The 22,389-nt window shown below is 38.9% G+C and overlaps 1 protein-coding gene across 17 annotated transcripts in view; it reads left to right on the forward strand.

Annotated features, from left to right (window-relative positions):
* LRCH3 (leucine rich repeats and calponin homology domain containing 3) overlaps window positions 1–22,389 on the forward strand; it is a 62,304-nt gene that overhangs the window by 1,635 nt on the left and 38,280 nt on the right. The gene's annotated exons all lie outside the window — the stretch shown is intronic.

Consider the following 22,389-nt stretch of genomic DNA (forward strand, 5'->3'; position numbering starts at 1 on the left):
TGGCACTATTCATTTACTGTACTCTTAAACAATTTGTGGGAATTCTTGTTCCCACCAAGGTTCCCACCTATTGTGATGAATATTTGCATTGTAGTTGTTCAAGAAGCATTAAATGCTAATAAGCAGCAGTGCATGCCATACACTTTTGTGCATTTATCATCACAATGAACCTTAGAAAAAAGCTAGAACTGTTCTTAAGTTGTAAAAAGCAAAGCTTATTGAGTGTGTGTGGGGACACACATTATGTTTAAATTCTCTGTTTTGAAGGCTGCTGTGAATAACTTCATCATGTGCTTTTTTTTTTTTTAGCGTGGTCTGTTCTGTGAACTTTTTTGTTTTAAATAACGCTGGGCACTGTTTTGTTCATAGGAGGCTTACAATTCGTTCTATGGGACTAGCCACAGATAATGTGATACAATGTATTTGTGTTGTAAACACTTTAAACAACACCCGCGCACTGTAGACTCCCAAGAACCTTCCTATATGCTGTGCCACAGGCTCCAAGCACATGAGGTGCTGCATGTCTCTCTTCCATAAAAATGACTGGAATTGCTCACAACCGACAGATTCAGTTACAAAACTGAAGATGAAACAACGATGTACAAACCTTCTTCCTCATGTGCCTGAACAGACACCTCTCCAGTGTGAATCATCTCCTGATACAGCTCATTCCCCTTCTTGTAGCAATAAAAGTAACTGCATGTCAGTGTAACCACACTGATGCTTACCAGGTGGGAATGAATCACATCCCTCATTAAGGTAACTACCCCGCTGGAAAACCAGGATTTCACACTGCCTGCAGCCCCAGCAGAGCCACTGGCCTTGCCTGGAAGCTGCTCTCAGTGCAGGTGAACCAGCAAAGAGGGTCAGTAGGAACAGGGTGTTAGGGATCAGAAGTTTGATCAGGTTTAGTTGGCTGCTCTGTGCGGATTTTGAGGTTGATGGTGGGTGATGTCAGCCATAAGGTGCATTTTCAGATGTTAAATCAGTGGGACGATCACATTTTTTTGGACCTTGTATGGGTTCAGATTTGACTAATACTAACCCTGGTGCTCAAGCTGTAATAGCTTCTAGGTACCATTCTTAACCACTCACTAAACAGTCACCAGAGCAGCAAAACTAGGTCAGGTTTGCTGCACTTTATTTTTGAACTTAATACAGTATTTCTTTTAGGTGGAAAAATTAAGTTCCTCATTAATCATTTTCTTCAGTCCCTAAACTTTTCATTGAAAGTGGATTCTGTAGTCATGTCAGAGCCTTGGCTGCTTCTGGGCACTGCTGTCTTCCAGGTGATGAAAACCCACATGTGACTTTTTAAACCAAGATCAATGCTCAAGGTTACTCTCAGAACTGAGCATATAGCTTCAGCATGCAGTAAAGCAGTAGTGAGTTTCTAGTTGTTTTGTACTTTGACTGGAATTGAGATCACGTACAGAATCGATTTGAAGATGAGACAGTCTGTGCTGGAAAGCTTTGGCCTGGATTAGCAGGAAGGTAACTTCCCACAGTGTGTGATGCAGTTGTCTGTCTCATGTTCTCATATGTGAGGGATGGTGCACGTGTAAGAAATGCAGAGTAGTAACAACTAATAACTTAGATGCTGAAAAAGTATCTCATTCATTCATATTCCTCCCTTACAGCTTAATTGGATTTTTAGGAAGTGACTCAGGATGGTGAAGAATGAGCAAGCTTCTTCATTATCAAATGAAGGATATGCTTTCATACTTTTTCATTTTGTTTTCTTTCATGCTTTCATATAGCATTCATTCTTTCTCCCCATTTTATCTGAATTACAACCCATTTGTTCATTCCACTCATGTTCTTGACCATGGAATAGGAAAAGGAAGGGCTATGAACCACCTGAGTTAAATGTGAAAGGAAGCACAGTTGCATTTTGCCAGCGTTAATGTAGATTCTGATGTCATTATTTGACAGCTTTCCCAGTGGCCTAAAGCATACATTGAGCAGAAAAGTCATTTGTCAAACCCTCCATGACAGCTGTAATTACTTCAACCACTCACTGTCTCCTTTTTTAAAGGAGAAGATGGGAATATGTGGGTTTACGCAATAAAAGAAATGTCTGTTGTATGGAAATTGAGTAAGATAATTACACGCAGCTCCCTATGTCTTGGTTCTGGAATATATTAGTAGTAAAAAGGGATAGAAGGACTCCGAACGGGAAGAATAAAATGGTCTTTGTCTGTGCCTTTTCAATGGTTTTGCCAATATGGCATCTCTGTAGTTTGGTTCTTACTACCTCTCCATAGAAATGGTAAAATCTAAATCTGACCATAGTGTCACCAAAATTTCTATATGCCAAGTGCTTGCATGCATCTAGAAGGGCTGCAGTGAGTATGTGAGTGTTCTGCAGTAAAGGGTCTCACTGGTGTTTTTCATTCCTGCCAGAGTTCAGCTGATTCTGCCTAATGAAATGTAAAATGGCTTGAGAAGCACAGTGTGGCTCAGATAGCAGTGACCCTGTTACCCAAACATTTGTTCTTAAAGCCACAACAGCGCAGTCAAAACCAGCCTAAAAGTAATTGTTTTTTAATCTCTTTGGGTTACTGTATTTTGAATGTAAACTTACTGTGATCTTTAAGGTAACTTGGAAGGAATTGGGATTATTGTTTGCTCAAATCTCAGACTATTTGTCAGCAGATTTTACAGTTTTACAGATACTTAGATTATCTAAAGTTTCAATATTAAACCCCAAACCCTTATAGGTCAATAGGGTCATTCAGAGTTCTGTGATTGCGTTTGTGTCCTTGTCTGTGCCCTTACCAAACCCAAAGGGAAATGCCTTGTCCAGAGGTTCCAGTAGCTTTAGGAGTGAGAAGGAGGGAGAATGACAACCCTTCCCCTGACTTTGGGCAGTAATCCAGCTTGTTCCATTCAGCTGCATTTTTTTGTCTTAGCTCTTACTTGTGTCAGTTTTTGCCTAATGTGATTATTGCTCCCTTTTGTTTTTGTTCTTGTTGTGTTCCTGTTATTGAGAAGTCTTGATCTTGTGTGGTCTGCATATAAATACTGGCAATTCTTGGTTTAGTGGAGTCATCTGAGTGTGGTGCTTTGGTAAATTGCTAAATTGAGGCCAATTCTCTGGCGCTTTTTTTTTTTTTTTTTTTTTTTTTTTTTTTTTTTTTTTTTTTTTTTTGGTGTCACCCTGAAAACACCGAGAGCAGTAGACTGTGGTAGTTTATAGTTCATTTTTGTTGAATGTGTTGGGTTTGGATGGAGACCTGAGGACTGCAGTAGTGCTCAACTGTTCTTGGCGCACAGGAAGTCTTTTTGCCTAATGTTTTATGGCAATCGGGAAAATGCAGTCTGAGCTTGTAGTTTCTAATCCTTGTGGCAATAAAAGCAATCCGTGACATTCAGAATGCATTTGTTTAGTGAGTTTATCTTTTAAAACAAATGATAAAGTTCCACCATTAAATTTTACTACCAGTGAGCTCTTGTAAGTAGTGTTCAGTGGTGTTGCATGTGTTTCTAGTTACTTCCCGACTCTTCCCCTTCCTTGACTCCATCATGATCAGATTTAATTTTTTTTTTAATACTGCCCTGTCTGCATATGCCCTTGGAGTTATATTTTTTGAGATAACTGTAACTACGTAAAACACAACGGGAGTAGGGATTCATAGTTGAATATATTGTGCCCTGCAGTCACATGAAGGACAAATTAGAATTTAAGGGGAAAAAGGAATTATCTTTGTTTCTTTCATGGTGTTTCCAGCCCTGTTCTTCTGTGGTTGTACCTGTGCTTGGAGGTAGAAAATTTATCCTGGTTAAATACTCCCTGAAGACCATCATAAATATACAACCTAATGTGATCCAAGTTCTATGCTGATGCCAAAAGGGAAAGTTCTGTCACTGCTACACAGTGTACACCAGCAATCCTAGTGCCTTCCAGCAAGCTGTTTCAGACTTGTCTGGCTGAAAATCCAGCCAATAACTACTTGTATCAAATCCTTGGAGAGCTCGCTACGTTTCCAGGTGTGTGAATGCCAGCATGGAAGGATGGAAACGCTGCATGGATGGTGGGAAAGAGAGGGTCTGTTTTGGCAGATGTGTTCAATTAAATTGACTTGGGCCAATTGTGAAATCACACCTTAACTCTGGTTTGTAACCTTTTACCACTGACCTGCTGTAAATTTGGTAATCATTTCCTGTCAAACAATGTGCTGACCTTTGACTCAATGAGCATAAGATTTTTTTATTCTACAATATGACTAAAGAATTTAATTTCATTCAGTGAAACTTTACTACTGATAGGTTTGGCTCTCATGCATTCATTTGGCAAAACACATTATTTTATGTAAGTAGTTTTAAACTGATGGTTCAGGTTTAGAATGCAGTAGATGTAATTAGTTTATTCAGTAGAAGAACCAGCAGTAAAGAATTAGTAACAACAAACCCTGCAAATTATGTAGCATGTGTTAAAAATAAAATTACATGGTAGCTAACAAAAATGCTATAACTCAATTCAAGGGTTCTTCTCTCTGTAATAACAAATCAGGCTTGGATCTCATGATTTCTGATGTTGGCCAAACAGCTTGAATGAATTGCAGTTGTGTATTTATCTGAAGCCATGGGCTGTGCAGGGTGCTTTCTTCTTCATCTGCTGTGTCCCTCTCTCCAAAGTGGAGGGGTGGAAATCCATTCATGTTAGAAATGTCTTGTGGTTTGATTTATCAGTGCATCAGAGTTAAAAGTATTGCCTTAATTCTCTGAATTACAGATGCTCAGGGAAGATGCAAAGGGTACAACATTATGGTCTTTTCTTTGTAGGGCTGTTGTGCCTAAGTTAGTACTTCAGTATATGTGCAGGAAGAGGGTTTAATGTTTCAGCTTGAAGTCCCCAGAACTGTCCCAGTAGTCCTTGACTTCAGCCTCACTTAAAATTCTACACTACTCCTTCCACTGACAGTGAGGAGTCTTTGTTCTCTTCAGCTGATAATGTTACTGGTTGGAAAGTTAAAGTATTCACACTCATAACCTTCTCCCAATGAGCTTCAGGCACTCCAAAATGAGGATATGCCAAAAACCCCAAACTTGCTTTGCAGCCCAGGTGTTGGCTGCTGGAACGTATGGTTTGTAACCATAAAGTGCTCTGTGCAGAGGGCAGAAGGATTAGGGATCATCTATTCAGTTCCACCCACCACCCCCACATTGTTCAGTGACCCATGTGAATTTTAGTTTCTTTATTCAGCTTATTGTTGAAACTTAGCTTTGAATACAGAAACGTGTTATTGTTGCCTTGGGCTTTTGGGTAGTGCTCCAGACTATTGAAAAGTTTTCAAACACTATTTTTCGTGTAATCTCTGGGCAGTGAAGCATGGTAATGTTACTGTGGATTATATGTATGAAGCTTGGAATGAATGGTACAAAGTTGGAAAGCATCTGCTGATTTGGGGTACCAACATTTAAAATACTTAGTGCCTGAACTTATAGGCATTATTTTTAAATGTAGCTTTTAATACCTTCAGATGCTTTGGTGCCTCATCAGAAATGCTGGGACTCAAGCCCAACAACTAGAAAAAATGTGATTAATTACTATATTTTTGAAAGATTAGTTTAGAAAATTTGCCTAGTATTATGAAAGAAATATATGGTAATGACAGTGTGCAATCTGTTTTTCCAAAGCAATGTTCGCTGCATTCAGGTTAACCAGCCCTTTTTCTTTGTGTAACTTCCTGGGTTTTTTCCCTAATGGTTTTTCAACAACACTCTCTTTTATAAGACTTCGACTGTGATTCAGTCCTGATTCTTACAGTAATTTTATCTTGTCCGAAAAGGTCTATTTGAACAGAAAAAATTTGACGAAGAATGAAAAGTGGTTTGTGGTTTTTAATTAAAGATGTGGACAGTAGATATGCACAGGAAACAAGCAATTAAAGTTCTGTGGGCACCTCTGATGATAGACTTTGTCATCCTTGTGCCTGATTTAGCAGCGTTACATAAGTTTTTAACTTAGTTGTTTGTTTTTTTTTTATCAGCATGTTTCCCAGGTTGCTTTCCTTATGCTGAATTCTAAATTCAGGCTGAGTTTTAGTCAGAGATGCAGTCTGAATTTTTTAGAACGGTTAGGTGGAATAAAGCTGGCATCTGGGTGGCTCATCAGGACAGTTCAAACCTTTACGTTTCTCTTATGTGAACCAGCAAGATAGCAGGAGGTTGTCATTCCCTGGAACCTGTTTGTAGGGTGGGATGCTGCACTTCCAAGTTGTTCAGATGTTTGAGGGCAGAGGTGATGGTTTGAGCAGATCTTAGGTTCTGTGTTTGGGTGTTCTGGAGGTTATTATGTTCTACACAGGTTCCTCCCTGTGTTCATGTCACGTGTCTTGTTCCCAGCAGTGTTTGTTATCTCAGTTCTGTCTCTTCTGCCCACATTTTTTTTCATCTCCTTTATCCCAACTTCCATGTCTTAACACTTTGTTCTTTACTTGTTAATCTTGCCTGGTCTCAAGTGCCTCTCTCATCACCAACTCTAGTCTTCTCATCCAAGTTGTCAGCATGATAAAAAGATGAAAAATACCTTTTAAAGCCAAGGAGAAAAATAATTTTAGGATGCTGACGAGCCAAGTAAGAATTTGAACGTGCTTAATTCACGATTACTATTATTTATGATCACATATATTACCCTTTAGTTCAGTCATAGACCAAGGCTTCCACTGGTCTTTGAGCTGGTGTCAGTCACGCTGTTCTCAGGGACCGAGTCACTTGAGCACAGTAATAGTAGGACAGTTAGGAGCTTGTCATTACATTGGTCCCAAGCTCAGCTATGGAATAAATGTTTTTGTAGAGGGCCACGACTGAATGTGGTTATGAGCCATAAAATATCTGCTACTTCCTTTCATTCTGCTGGCTTGCAAAGGACTGGGGAGATTTGTGCTTAGCAAGGTAAAAAAATTATCTTTGAAGCCATCTCTGCTAAAACAGCAGGTCAGCCATTGGAGCTGTAAACTTCCTGCAAATGTTCAGATGTTAGATATTTCATGGCTCTGTTCTGCTGGGTGCAAATTGTGTCACATCATTCAGGGATGGCTGTGTGTCAGAAGATTGTTATAATTACCATTAAAAGTTAGTGTGGAAATCCCAGGAGCTTCAGTGTTGGTAACAGTCGTCAAACCTTCATTGGTGATTAGCTCAGAGCTGGCTTTGTGTTCTGAGCATGGTGAAGGAAATCACACACACACACATTTCTGATGCTCATGGTCTGGCTGTGAATTATGTAACTGAGTAATGCAGATGTGATATTTTAAACATCTGCCATCTCTGCTTTCACAAATGCGGTAAAATGAGAAACCCATCTGGTAGGTTCTTTTATCAACATTATTGCACTGCAGGTTCTGTTCAAAGCCCCTCTGTTGCCCTGTAGTGGTTAAGAAATAAGTCTCTGGAAATTCCATTTGAAAAACATGTTATCAGTTTGAAACCAGACTGCTTAAGTAGCTGTCCGCATATAAATAAAATCAAATACTATTCAGTTCATATTCCTTTCACTTAAAACATGTTTTTCCTCTTTGGATGCATAAAACAAAAGCAAAAAAATACAGATTTTCATCAATAATGTAGTTGTTGCCCCAGTGCTGCCAAGATTTGCAGTATATAAATGGAAGAAGAATTTTAACAGTTTTAATAATGACTGTTATTGTTTCAAATTAGATTTTCAGACAGAACTGTGATTCAAAAAAAACCAAACTAACTTCAACTTTATCCTTGCTATATGATAAAAGTTCTTTTCAATTCTTGACCATGCTGAAAATGTTATATATAGAAGCATGCATTGCTTCTAAAATGAGCAGATTCTGGGATAATTCAACTGAGGTGCTGTTCTCTCTGTTTTGGGGAAGGGGTTTCCTCTTCTAATGAATGTCTGCAGTACTTGTCCCTGGGGCTTTCTCAGTATAGTAAAGAGAAATGTGTCTGGTACCTGACAGTTGTTAGGGATAACAGAAGCAAACAAACAAACAAAAAGACTTGAGTATAACCCTGAGATTTTCTGTTCTCCAGTCTGGGCTGGCTGCCACTTCACCCTTGGAGAAGCACTTTATACTTCTGCTTTCCTCAGCTGGAGTTCAATCTGCTGAACACTGGTGTGTGTGTTTTAATCATCTTAGAAGAAAGCGTGTTCATACTTACAGTATGCTTTTTAGATTTGCCTTTTCTATTTCCATTCTGGTTTGGACCATAAAGAAATCCTTCTATACTGCATTTCCCAACTCTTTGTGTGCTACTTTCTCTATTTTGTGTGGCACATTCTGCTTCCTTCCTTTGTGTGTACCGTGACACATACTTATGTCAGAGGCATTTAGAGAAGACCTTGTTTGGTGTATTGTTTTACTTCTCAGGCAAAAGCTTATAATTTTAAAGCTGGAAAGCAGTTTGTGCTCCATGAAGAGAGGAGAGAAAAAGAAATTTTAAGCCATCCACCTTATGTGGGGAACTTTTTTTAAAATCTCATTTCAGGTTTTATACTGCATATAAGTGAATTCATTAACGCAAGTTTTTCATATGCCTTTGTGTTTTGTTTCCATGCCAGATGATTTGAAGCTGTGTGACTACATTACATAATATAATAAAATTGTACATTGTGCAGAAGAGCCATTCAGGGTGTAATGTTGATATTAATTTTTTCAGGTGATGTCAGACTCCAGTGGCAAACTTTCATTACCAAATTTTTTTTGTCAGTTTATGGCACCTTGTCGTAGGATCCTGCCACTCTTGCTATCTTACTCTGCATCAGTGAAATGCAGCACTCTCTCTTTCACTTAGCATTTCTTGTTACAGTTACAAGAGTTGTTTTTCCTCGGCTGTAGGTGCTGTTTAAATAAAAAAATTCTTGTTTGTTAAATAGTATCAGGAGAAATACAAACTAAAATAGTTTTATTTTCAAATACAGTTTGTGGTGAAACTTTTCACAGGTTTCTCTTTCTTTGTAGTAGACAGGGAGTTTTATTTTACTTCTGTTAGAAGCAGAGATGCATTTCTGTGCCTCTGCTGATCTCAGGATAGATTTTCTTCATCATGTTGTGCTTACAGTAATGAACTCAATATTACTTTCAGGGCAAGAGAAATACTCTGTGCTGCCACTATTGTTAGTGCTTTATCATAATTTTTTTTTATATAACTTCAAATATCCTGCTTGACTCACATTTTCCTACCCTTATTTCTTTTTTTTTTTCTGATCACCTCCATATTTATACTGAAGTTAGATGAATCTTTTAATACTGTGCCATTTTTATGATGTAGTTCAAATATTGCATATCAGGGCCAATATTTTCAGTGTATAACCAGCCCTTCCAGTTTGCTGTGTGTGGTTCAATGGCTTCTTTGCTATTCAGTGAGTATCAAATCTGTAATTTCAAGACTAAAGTTTTCCAGTACCCTTGCTACATCAAAGCCCTTCCCTGTCTCATCTTCCCCCTGTGCAGACTTAAGGAAATTGTTAAAGCTGAGTTATTTCTATTAAATCTATTGACTAAAATCCAGGGAGTGATTTTTGCATTGGGCTGTTGTTTGGGGTTAGATTTCTTTGGGATTTTTGTGTAGTCTCTGACTATTAATTTGCCGCCTGTTATCCAAGTGGGGTTTTGGGAAAGGTAAGTAGATTGAATAAATAACAAATGTGTGTTTTAACAATACTCATAATTTTTGATAGGAAAAAATAATAGATGGATCCATAGGTTTGCACATGGTCTTACAATCTGGCAATAGTTTTATCTCCATTTTCAAGGGTTTTTTTAGTGTATTTTGCTTTAAATTGATGGTTTTTAAAGTTGATTTTTTTTTTCAGTCGGGTAATTCCTTTTGTACCTGAAGGGACTTTATCTGAGGGGCTGGGGGGATGAGTTCATTTACTGCACACTCTCCCTCACTGCAAACTTTGTGAAGCAGCCTTGGAAAATGAAACCCTGCTCTGCTGGAACTCAGTCAAGTATTTGAGGAGCAGCGGGCAGAAGGCGGTGTCGTGTTGCCGAGGAGCCGTGAATGCTCTCACACATCTCGAGTGTCTTGCCTGTGGCCCTGTGGTAGCAGGGCTGAGGCAGTTTCTCTCTAACTTGGGAGATTTTTCCACTTGAAATTCTTACATGCTGTCAAATGAACACTTTTTTAATTACCGTTTTATGTACATGTAGAGCTACTAATACCAGCAGTTGAAATAGTCTTTATGAGATGGAATAATGGAGATCTCTACAAGTGGCATTCTCATCGTTGTTGTGCAGTGTGGGCAGTGGCTGCACAGCTTCTCTTCTGTGGCTCAGTGTTTGTCAAGAATTTTCCTAGCAAGGCAAAAAGCTTTCATTTTCATCAGTTTGCACTGAGTTGGCATAGATAAAAGTTGTCACAGAATACTGTTTCAGAAAACTGTTTCACTGAAGGAGCTGGAGGGTTGGAGGAGAACCAACTAGCCAAAAATTTTCAAATTGACTACAGCAGTTTGAGATTAATTTTCATCACAGCTTCTTAAGAGCAATGTTTACTGTTAAACCTCAACTTAAGCATTTCCCTGAAGAGGAATCAGTTTGGTTTGGATTTGAAAAAAAATAAATTTCTTTGTGGTCAGATGAGTTTGGATTTTGTTTTATAAAATGTGTTTGCTTTCAGCATTCATAATGTTAATTTTATTTTGTGAAAAGAAATGCATACAATTCACCTCAGATACTAACTGGAGAATGTAAGAATCATTTTGATAGCCTTGCTACTAGTTCTTAGCAAGCTTAGCTTTTTTTTTTTAAAGAAGCAAAGATATATGACATGGTGCCCACCAGTCCTATAGCCCTTGATCCTGGTAATGTCTGCATGGTGTGTTTTTGACTGAAGGTGACTTTTATGATTTCCAGATTCAAAATTTATTTTATATTTTAAACATATGTTTTGGCAATTGCTGCCATTTACCTCCTCGTTTGGCTGTTCCCTCTGATCTGGGATATTTTCCATGCATATCCTAACCTGTTGTTTTATTTCTTGACACTAAAATGGCTTGTACTGCAGAGATGACCTTGTAAGACTCCAGCTCTCTTTCTAGAATTCTGGCAATAATTGTCCTTTTGAAATTGAAACACTGGTTGTGTGAAGTGTAACAGGCTTTTTTTGTTAGAGATGATGTCAGCATGAGAGATGGCCTCAAGGAGCCATTAAAAGAACATAGGACTTTTGACTGTTGGACTTCATTGACTTTTCTCCTCAGTAAAACACAATTCTGCAGAAGACGGATCAGTGTCTGCAGTGGTATGAGACATATTTGGTGACTTTACTGTGCAGTCTGAAGCTATATCTCAGTGCCATAAATACAGAGGCACTCTATTAAGAGTGTCAGAGAAATGCAGTAATAACAGGCATAAAATTTTATAGAAATGCTTGCCTTTCTCTGAAAGTAATTGGCCTTTTTATGTGAAATTACTCACTTTGCTTTTTGGGACCTTTGAATTTTCAGCTCTGGTTTGTTTCTAACTCTTCCCTTAAGACATTTTGAAATGCATTCACAGCTAGCATTTTTTTTTCCTTTATTGTCTGTCCATCTACTGCAGACTTTATTCTATCATTCTGTTTAAACTGTTGTGGAAAAAAAGGACTATAGTGATACATTTTGAACTGATTGGGGGAATATGCAGACTTAATGTGACAATAGGTAAATACCAGCTGTTATATTAGCTGACATATTTATATGTGAAAATGCTTGTAGATGGAGAATTTTATGTCCAGTATTAAGATGAATTGAATCTTTTTTAGTAAAATAAATAGATGAATGGTAGAAATAAGCAGTCTTTGTTAGCTGCATTTTATGTTTCCAGTCCTCCTGACTGACACATTCCTCCTGCTTTTATTCCATGCCAGGTTGTCCTTCCCCAAGTTACAGTTTGCTCACAGAGCCATTAGAATGGCTGAATATTGAGATGAAAGTCAGGGTAGAAAATTCAGCAAAGTGGCAGCACCACACATTCTTCCTCACTCATGATCTCTTCAGGTGTGACTCTGATAGCCATGAACAGCTTGTTGAGGGTCATTTATCAATGTAGTTGATGTACCTGGGATGCCTAAGCTGGGTGTGGAAGGACCACCTTGGACAGTGTAAATGTATTCAGAAGGCACTGTGCTGCCTTGCAGGGTTTTTCTAGTCTGGCTCAATCCTTTCTGGAGGTCCTTGACACTCTTCTGTCAGCAGTGTCATTTCATATGACTGTACACTCTCTGCATTAGGTTTTATATTAACCTGTGGTATTGGTTTGTCCTGCTTATCTGACCCTTCCTTCCCCTCCCTTTTATGAATAACTGAAGGTGGCTATGGATTTTAAACTACAGACTATGGTATCTAGCTTAATATCTGAAAGTCTTTATCGTGGAATGGAGGAACTAATATTTATCATATTCTTGATTTCCTGTCTTTTTTTTGAGGAGCTGTATGTGCAGCATAGTTTCTTGGCAGGAGTCCTTTATATTTTTTATACCTGCTTCTGTGCATTGCCTTTCGTTCATACTGAGTGCCCCATGTTTTTCCATGTAAATTGGAAAAGAGAGAGAAATGGGTTTGAGGAGATGATAATGTGTGTGAAGACCTTGAAGCCCTCTGACTGCTTATTGACCAGTCTCTGGACCAGGAGAAAAATATGGTACTTTTAACTTGTAGAAGTAAGGAAATGTAAAGTTGCCCCATAGATCACAGAGCCTTCTCTCCTCTTGCTGGGAGCAGACATCTCCCTGTTCTGCTGGTTCAGCCCCTCCTCTGGAGGTGGCAGCTTGCACCATGTCCTGTACTGAAGTTTATTTTTTGAATAGAACTTACCATGGTGTGAGGACAAGCAGAACAACATTAGCAAGTTTTTAATTAAAAACAAGATAAAAAATATGTATTAAGTGACTTGCCTTTCAAATTCAGCATTCCAGCTTGAGCCTGCAAAAGGATTCTTCAACTGAACTTTTTTGCAGCCCTTTGCCACATTTGTTCCTGTTTCTGCACAGCAGCTCAGCTCCCCTCTGCACTGCAAACCACATCACTGAGAATAAGTTGCTGTAAGTTATGAACTGACAGCCAGGTTAGTTCTGCCCCTGTGGACATGACAGATTATACTGAAGTCTTGAGCCATCAGTTGTCTTGAAGTGTTCATGGGAAAGTGAAGAGGTGTCTGAGAATATGAGGAATTGTTCGTGATTGGGAGAGTCCATAGAAGGGGAGACGTTGTTGTTTTCGGAGGGAGTATGTCCATATCTATTTATTTTTTTATTTATTTTTATTCTCCATGGTCCTGAGTGTGAGAACTGAGAAAAGCAGATGTCTTAGATAAAAATAGATGATGAAGAAATACAGAAGAGGTAAATTTTGGTTTTTGTGTGCTGGGAATCAAAGCAGCAAATCTGAACCATGTAATGATTTTAAGTGATTATGTTGCAGTGAGACATTTACAAAATGAGCTTAGTCTCCTTTGTTTTTAGCCAAGATGGTTGCATAATGCTACAAGAAAATGGAATGCTTAAGTAATAAAGACTTTGATCTGATTCAATTCAAAGTAATATCTGCTTAGAATATCCTGATGAAAGACTTTCTTTCAAAAGTTGTTTTCTTACTTCTTCTTTTCTCAACTCTTTGTTAAGGCAAGACTTCAACTTATTTGTCAAAGTGCTGATAACAGCTAATTTAAGGAAATTGTGCTGCCAAAGGAAGTCACTGCCCTCATATATCCACTAGAGAGACAGTTCATGTAAGTCCTCCCCAATTTAGCTTCAGGCAAAATTTGCAAGAGTAGTTTAAACAACTTCAAAAATCATGTGAACTAACTTGACGGTTTTTCTGCCTGATATGAATTGGGAAATGCTCACACAAGCATTGCAGAATCAGTAGCTTACAGCAATGAACCAGTAGGGAGGACCCAAGAGAGGGGATAATTTTAAACCAGTAAAGTTAGATCCCAGAGGGTGGGGATCTCCAAGGCTTTCACATATCATTAAACTGTCCTTGTTGCACTGTATGAAAGGCTAGACAGGAGGGTTTCCTGCTATGATTTGACTTTTTTTTCTCTTTTTTAATTTTAAATCAGCAAGGAGTAGGTTTGGGTCAAACCTAAACACCTTCTTTTTGAAGCAGTTTTATCAGTGAAAGGATGTATACTGCCACACCACTTTGTAGGTGTAGTCCAAAGGCTGCTTTCCTTGGAGATAAATACTGTGTCTGTATTTCTGCATTAAAAAAGCAGAGGGGCCTGCAACACAGCTGCACAATGAGGAACTGAGCTTCCCCCATTTAACCAGCCTTGGTGAGCTGGAGACTCCAGTTCATTTACTCACTGATAGATCTTTTGCAAAGTTGATTCTCCAACTTTCACTTAGTTTAGTTTGTTTGGCTTTAAGTTTTAGAGCTGTTTGAAAGAGAAGCATAATTGTGCTGTTGTGTGGGTGCCAAGTTTAGTGAGGAAAGGCAATGAAATTGCTAGAAGATAGAAGATTGGGGGGTGTCTCTGGGAAGTTGGAAGCAGAGCACATGTAAAAACTTCTTTAACTGCAAAACCCATGTGAAGGGGTTAGAATTAATTCCTGTTTTCAGACATGGATAAACAGTTCCACTTTGCATCATCTCTGCTGTAGCAGTACATGAGTTGCAGTTTGTATTCTGTCTGTAATCTGTCCTGTTGTTTACTGGCCAGTCATAAGGCCCAGCTGGCAGGTCACCTGACTTCCTGCTGCCTCCCTTTTAAAGCTACTGAAAATCTCTCCCTGCTCCTCTGAAAAGTGGTTTCATCTCACTCCCAAAGTGTTTGCTTTGTTCCACTGTGTGCCATCCTTAAAACACCGTGGTGTGCACACAAGGACATACCATGCTTTGTAGTGAGGTACATATCCATAAATGAGCAAAATTTGAGAATAAATCCCTGATGACAGCCCTGTATTTGCTACTTTGAAAAGACCTGTTTTATTAGAAGTGTTTGTGAGTTAAAGAACTAAAAAAGCAAAACAGTTTCGTGCTTGTTATTAACCAGTTAGTCCAAATCCCAGCTACTGCCAGAAGTCCTGGTCTTATTCTTCAGTAGTTGTAAAGCCACATTCTCATCCTCTCCCTTGTGTTGATGTTAGAGATTACTCAAATGCAGCAGGAACTGGATCATGTCTCAGAAGGGCTGAAAACTATTTGTGGCGTTGGTTTTTTTCAGGATACTCAGTAATGAGACCAAACTGGCAGTGTGGCTGCACGTTGGGAGTGCTGGTGCAAAGGAGAGGATGGTAACACATAGCCAGTAAGGAATTGCTCCGTGGGTTGGAGTGGCTGACTGTGAAGCCAGGGTCTACACTGAATAATGAATAAATAATAGTTGACCTAACAGTTTGATCCATTCAGGCTACAGATTTTTCTGCTCTGGAGCCAACTAGAGGAAAAGCAACTGGAGTTGTTGAAATATGAAGAGTTTTCAGTTCCTTGCAGGGACTGGAGCTTGTCATTCTTGCCTGCTCTCCATTAACCAAACAAGAACAACTATGTAATAGTGTTCTCTAGTTGTCACTGTTTGTTTTTAATAAACAAACAATATTCTTCCTTGCAAAAGGAAAATAGTTTTGCAGAGGACATGGCATTGTATTCCAGTTGTTACTCTCATCAGACTGTTTATCCTCTTCTTGCAGTACTCAGGTGGTTCTGCTCCAGCAAGACATCATGCTTTCCTTGGAAAGGTGCTTTTCTTGTCAGTGGTCATACAGCAGCTTACATTAGGGGCAGGACTGTAAAATATGTGTTTGTGTTTAGTCAGTGTTTTTATGGTGGCACCTCTGAGGTTTTCCTTCATGTGTGAAAGAGAAAGCTGAACTACAGCAAATATGCATTAAAATCATGTGGAGATAAAAAAAAGGGATTTGGTGTTGGAGTGGAAGTGGTGTTTAGAATCTTGTTTTCCTCTTTGATCCCAGGTATGATTGAGTTTTCTTATTTAGTATGATGAAAGTTGTTGCAGATCTTTGTATATAGATTTTTTGTAGTCCTAAGAGCAAATGGTCAATGTTGCAGACACTAGGCAAGGTAAGAGAGATATACGTCTTTAATTTTTTTTGGTTTTATGTGGTGTGTTTAACAGAGAAGAGTTGCTAAAAAACCCTAGTGTAGTTCAAGTAACTTGGAAGCCAGATTCTGCAAATCTCCCTTGTGTGACTGTTCTTAAGATGCTCCTTAGTTAGAAAATAAAGAAGCCAGCCAGGTTTCATCTGGTTATCTAGGTGTTGAAGGAAAAGTAAAGATAAAGGCTTTTGCCATAGTTCTTACTTCATTAAAACTGCTTCAAGCAAGGGATTTGTGGGAGTTCTTCAGAGAAGTGAGGGGTTTTCTTGTTTTTTGAAAGCTTTGGCAAGAAGCTTTGTTATTTGTATTGAATGTTCCAAAATAAAAATGTAGCCAGAGGAAATAGCATCTGTGAAACCTTGATTCACACATGTGAAACTTGACAATGACTTGGCAGTGATTTGAAGCAGGTTTTATAAAGGACAGTTGATCAACCTTGGTTAAAAGCTACAAACCTTGTCTTTGACACTCAAGGCAGGAAATCCAGAGGGCCCATTTCAGTGTGATGTGTGATCTTCCATTCGTGTTTCGTGTCATGCAATGAGTTCTCAGGTTGGTGGAGCAAGTTTTGGTGGTCACTCTGCATTCCAGATGTGGCATCGCCAAGTCAACATTTGGAAGAAACCAGCAACCTTTGCCCTGTTGTCTGGAACTGCAGAAATCACAGCCTGTGCATGGTACCCAAACCAGCAGGTTGGAGATTCTTGGTTACAAACTGTTAGTTCATGGAAATTATTAAAGTGCAATTTATGCTGCTGGTGCTGCTGCTAAGTAGGAATGTGATCATGCATATCAAGCATGGATCTGCTGAGAATTGAAATGTGCTAAGTGTGTCAAGGATGGATCACGTCTGAACCTAATCTTCCTTCATGTAATGCTGGAAATTGGAACTGGAAATTCTATATTTCATTACAGGGCTACAGAAATAATGCTGATGAAAACAGTCTTCATTAAATCTGTTCTGTGGGTATTCTGGCTTGGGCAGTGGGGCTGTTCTTGGCAGTTTACCTGGAGAAAACACAGAAGGAACAAATGCGTTTTGGTTCAGTAAATGACGCCTTAACTTAATAGTTTTACACAAAGGGTATCTTGATGCCTGGGAAAAGTTCAAGTTTGACAGGGCTGGCAGGTAGAAGGTGAGTCAGGAGATGACATTATTGAGGTTTGTTTTAATTAGGGTATGGCAGAAGTGGTAGTCTTATATCGCAGCAGGCAGGAAGAGGTAAAGTCTCTGCTCCTGTGTCAGGAAATCCTCCAGATGTGAAATGAAGCTCTAAGGATGCCAACATTTTCAGTGTTTAGAAAGAAAAACGCTCCCAGTAACTGAGTACAGGGACCAACGGCATCAGAAGTAAATGACAGAGGTATTCTCTTCTGATGATTTCTGGTTTCCTTGTGCAAGAAAAGCCAGTGCGATACCAATAGCTCATCTGCCTGGGGCCATGCTTTCAATGTATTAATTTTCTCTTAGGAGCTTTATGGGAATGTTTCCTAAAAGTCAGCAGAATCACAGGGATTGTTGTTCTTAGGTTATCAAGTTCTGAAGTGTTTGAGAAGTGAAAAAAACCAATTCATAAAACCAGGATAAATATGCATGCATTTATTTCGCTAATAGAATGAGTGACAGGCTAAAGATGGAGCTGAAGTTTGTATAACAATGGGCCTCAAATCCATTTGGAAATGTTGTTGTTCTAATCAAGTTGGTTCTAACTGTCAGAATTGAGCAATCAGATGGCATCAAGTTCCTCAAAAGAGGGTTTTAGTGACATTATCTGGGAGGTGTCTGTACCTGAGCAGTCACTTTTCAGGGAGCTGTGAATGCACTGTCCTATGAGCTGCTTCCCATGTCATCAAGCCTACATCACCCAATTCAAGGATATTCTTCAGTGCCGTGGTGGTTTAGTTGTTATCAGTGTGAAACTGTGGAGTTTGCTTCTGGTCTTTAAGTTGTGTATGTAAAAAAAAAAAAAAAAAAGGCTGTTTACACAGTTCCAGATTCTGGTATGTATTCTTAAACAGCTGTACCTTCTCCTCCTAAAGCAGTTCATGCTGCCTTTTGCCTTCTGTCACTATATTGGCTGTCAACCTCCTGGTCATTGATTGGCTTCTTTAATTATTCATAAGAAAATATATTTTCCTCTGTCAGCTGCAAGCTCATATGTCTTAGATTTGTCTGATACTGAAGGAAAACCATGAGTGTGCTTTCAAGCTACAATACATCTCATAGGTTTTGGGAAAACAGAACATTTGCTTGCCATACAAGTGAAGTCATCCTAGCTGAGGGCAGTCTGTAGCCACCAGTGTCACCATTGGGATTCAGATCAATTCACAGATACCGGGGCTGTTGCATCACTGCAGCAAGTTCCTGGCTGACATCGCTCAGCTGCAAGGGGGTTATTCTGGAGCCGTGTTACATCATGGGTGGGCGCCCACAGCTGACAGTGTCACAATATCTCTTTCATCAGTGCTGCCAGCGGGTATTGTGGTGGTTGCAGACATTTGGTTTTGAATTGACAGCCAAAATCTGGGCTTTGCTGGTTTAAACATAAAAAAATAAAAATTCAGAGTGTGTGGGGAGCACGTGCAGATCTCTGATTAGAGAAGGCAGATTTTTATCAACAAAATTTTATATCAAAGCCCGGGTCTAGAGCTTTTCATTTTTGTTGTAGATAATTGGAATGAGAGCAGAAGCCATATTCCCATCACAGCAGGATTAGTGGGCCGATGCCATTAGCATCTCGGGGTGAATTGGAATTCACCATCACCCAGCTGGTGTGAGTGCCAGCAACAATTGAGCTGCAGCTCCCTCTTTTTGTAGTGTATGCAGTGGCTGCCTCGTACCTTGCACAGTGTATCTTTGTGCATCACTGATTGTCCTTTGGAGACAAAATTTATATTACAGCTGAAGTTAAAAATGTGTGAATGCAGCCCTGCTAATGTTTGATGTTAGAGGAACATTCTTCTTTGAGCAGAAGGGGTTTGCATTTAATGCCAAATGATGCAATTGAAGCACAGTGTATCTCCAGTCACATTTAACATTGGATTTGCTGGCTTTCTCCACAGAATCCCAATTAAGATGGAAAAGGTCAGTGATCTGATTCTGCTCAGAGATTTCATTTTGTGTCTGTACTGTTGGCTTTTTTATCTTTCACAAAGACCTTAGTTTCAAAGAATGCTTCCCCTTTGCCAAAATTCCACATGATCTTGCCTTCAAGGAAACACATCCATTTTTAGTAAACTAGAAGAGCCTCTTTTTTTAAAGATGATTTCTGGTAACAGTGATTTTAACCAATGAAATGTGGACACTAATGAGTTAATCCTAGTTCATCTTATAACAGCTATATTTCATTCATATGATTATTCATAGTGCAATTCAGTATCTGTGCTTTTAGAGGGGAATTAGTAATTTGTTTTTTGCAGTTTAAGGTATGAAAAGCAGCAAGGGTGTGCACCTGCATGTTAAGGAAAATAACCTGCATCACATCAATTACTTCTTGCTTGTTAAAAAATATGAAAATTTAAATAATACCTTGCTATAGCATCTGTTATTTTCTCTGAGAAATAGAAATCCTTGCAGAAATTTTAGTTTGCGCAATAATTTGTACTGTAATACCTTTCTATTTTTGGGTTGTTGAAGTTCATGCATACAGTAGCAGAAGAATATGACCAAAACAAGTCTTAATTGGCAGGGTATTAATTGGGTATTTTAAATAAAATACCTTCGTTTTTTCCTTTACCTCACTTCCACTTTCTCTTTTGAAAAACACCAGCTAGTGCTGTGCTGCTGGGCAGCAAATATGTGAATAAATAACCAATCACTGGGATGGTTTTATTATCTTCTGGTTTTGTTATAGCTGTCCCTCTGGTTCAGGTATTTTGAGGAAGATGATGGGAGAGAGGATGGAATTTCTGAATTGCTTCCTGCAGTGACCACTGTACCCTGCCCTATTTCTGGTCACATTTAAGGTCTACTTTTCTGGAATGGGAGAGGATTCTAGAGAAATTGAACAAAATAAAAAAATTGTCATACAATCTTAGGGATGCTGTGTTCTGGACTTCAGGAAATTTAAATACTTACTGAAGGTTTGGGGGGACAAGAGAGGGAATTGCAAATAACCAAAAGCAGTTCTTGAATTTGCAGATTCAGAATTCACACTGTATTTTGTCATATGTTGCTTCCATCTAATTCTCAATTCTTGTTTTAGCTTAGTTGTTCTTTTCCTAGTGCTTGCCTGTTTTTGTGGTCCTGGCCGACCCTCCCTCTTGGCTCCCTGTTTGGGTGCATGAAATCACAGATGCTGTGTATAAGGCAGCATTCTTGTGGTCATCATGAGTAAAAATGCTCTAAACTTTTTAACAAAATTTGCAACTGGTTAGACCCATTTTGAATTATTTAAGAGACTATACTGCAGCATCAAAATGCAGCTGATTTAATCTGTTTTCCACTGAATGTCTACTGCTAAATAGGAATGCCAACTTCTAAAAATCACTGTCTGCAAAAACCTATTCAATGGTGCTAACCAGCTTAGGTGTCCCTTTTCTATCATACTCGGCTCATTTGTTGTTTTAAAAAAAGTGTATTTTCATTTCTTCATACCTAATGTTATTTTTGCAGGGAGTTATATCTATAGCAATACTAAATCATAGTTCAGAGTATGTGAAGTTCGTGACTAATTCATGCCTTATGGTCTGCACAAGGTAAAAAAAATAGTTTAAAAATGTTCTTTGGTAAGGTAAAGTGAAACAAAAAGCAAATGAGAATTCTCAAATTTGTGGTTAAACCCTTTGCAAAACAGAGTAGAAAGAAACTTTTTGCCACTTTTCTGCCAAAAAATAGGGCTCACTACTTAGGAAGCCTGTTTCTCTGTTAAAATGGGTACAATTCAAACTCCCTTTGCCAGCACAGCTGTGTGAAGGAGGGGTAAAGCTGTGAGCTGAAGGATGCTTGTATGTTGTGGAATTCAGAAACTTTTACACCTTATACATAAAACAGTGTTGTAATAATTCTTTAAATAGGTCGTTAGACATCCAGTCAATGTGGGAAATAAGAATCTTTTCTAAATTACTCTTGCTTGTTTCTTGTCTTCTCTGAAATAATTTGCATTCTTCTCTCTTTCTTGCATGGTGACGCACAATTGTATTGTGAAACCTTAGCAAGTTGTGTGGATGGCAGGTAATTCCAGTGTGATTAGCTGCACTTGCCAGAAATGTTTCAGGATACATGACTTATGTTGGGACAGTATGATTGAACCCTCTCTTCTCCTGTTAACATTTTCAACAATGTTGGCAGAGAGCTCCTTCTAGGAATGTCACAATTTTGGATACCACACTGTAGCACAGCAGTAAAACTCTGCTTTAAATCTGCTGCAGCTCTGCAACTTGGAGAGGAGGGCTGGAGTGTGCTGTCGTTTTCCCAAGATGGTGAATTAGAATTAAACTATGGAGGTAAAGCAGAAGGGCCCTTAGGACACACTAGAGCACTCTGGGAGATGGCTAGTGCAAAATAAGTGTCCATTGCATAAATTCTTGAAAGTGTATGCTGTGTTCTGCAGGATACATACCATTACTTTATTGACTCCTGTGTTACCTACAGGTTCTTAAGCAGCTTCTGATCAGTCCACTTAATCTGCAGCTTCCACTTAAGCTGGAGTTCAGTGAATGCTTTAAAATGCCAAGAATATTCTCTGCCACCAAAACAGGGATTCTGCCTGCACCAACATTTTTCCCTGGTTCTGGCATAGGGTTTGTGGGAGAGGTGATCAGAAAACCGCGGTATTTCTGATCAGTTTCTCCCACACACTCTGGCAGTGCAAAGCACCTGGGACAAGCTGTAGGGGTAGGAAAATTATGCTTTAGCTGTAGCCAGAAGCAGGATCCATCACAATGATCTTTCTTTGCATTGATGCATTTATCTGATGTTTTATCTGGATTAGCAAAGGGTAAGATCAGGATGTTTATAGAGCCTGTCTTTAGCAGTCTGTAAGTGCAGGTTTTTCTTCACTCCTGGAAGAAAAGGGCTGGGGGGGAAGGGAAAAATGTTTTCTTTTCCACAAAAGGTAGAAAAGTAGGGCAAAGATCTCTAACTGCTTTCTGTCATAAAATAATAAAACTATTCTAAATATGCAGTGCAGACTTCTTGCTGCCTTCTGTCATTTTGTAGTTTTAACTCCCACTATTAGAGGTGTCGGAAACATTCATTTAAAGTGTTGTTTTTTCAAAATCGAGTTTGGACAAGTTGAAGCTGAGGTCATGTTTGATTCTGATACCTGCTGGAAAGAAGCACTTGATGTTTGTGTAGGAGGGGGTAATTTTAAATTTATTTCTTAGTAAAAATTTTTATTGGTGAACAGACAAGG

Source organism: Chamaea fasciata, unplaced genomic scaffold (genome assembly GCF_029207755.1).
Source record: "Chamaea fasciata isolate MVZ Bird 193981 ecotype frontalis unplaced genomic scaffold, bChaFas1.0.hap1 SCAF_11, whole genome shotgun sequence".
Classification (NCBI taxonomy): domain Eukaryota; kingdom Metazoa; phylum Chordata; class Aves; order Passeriformes; family Sylviidae; genus Chamaea; species Chamaea fasciata.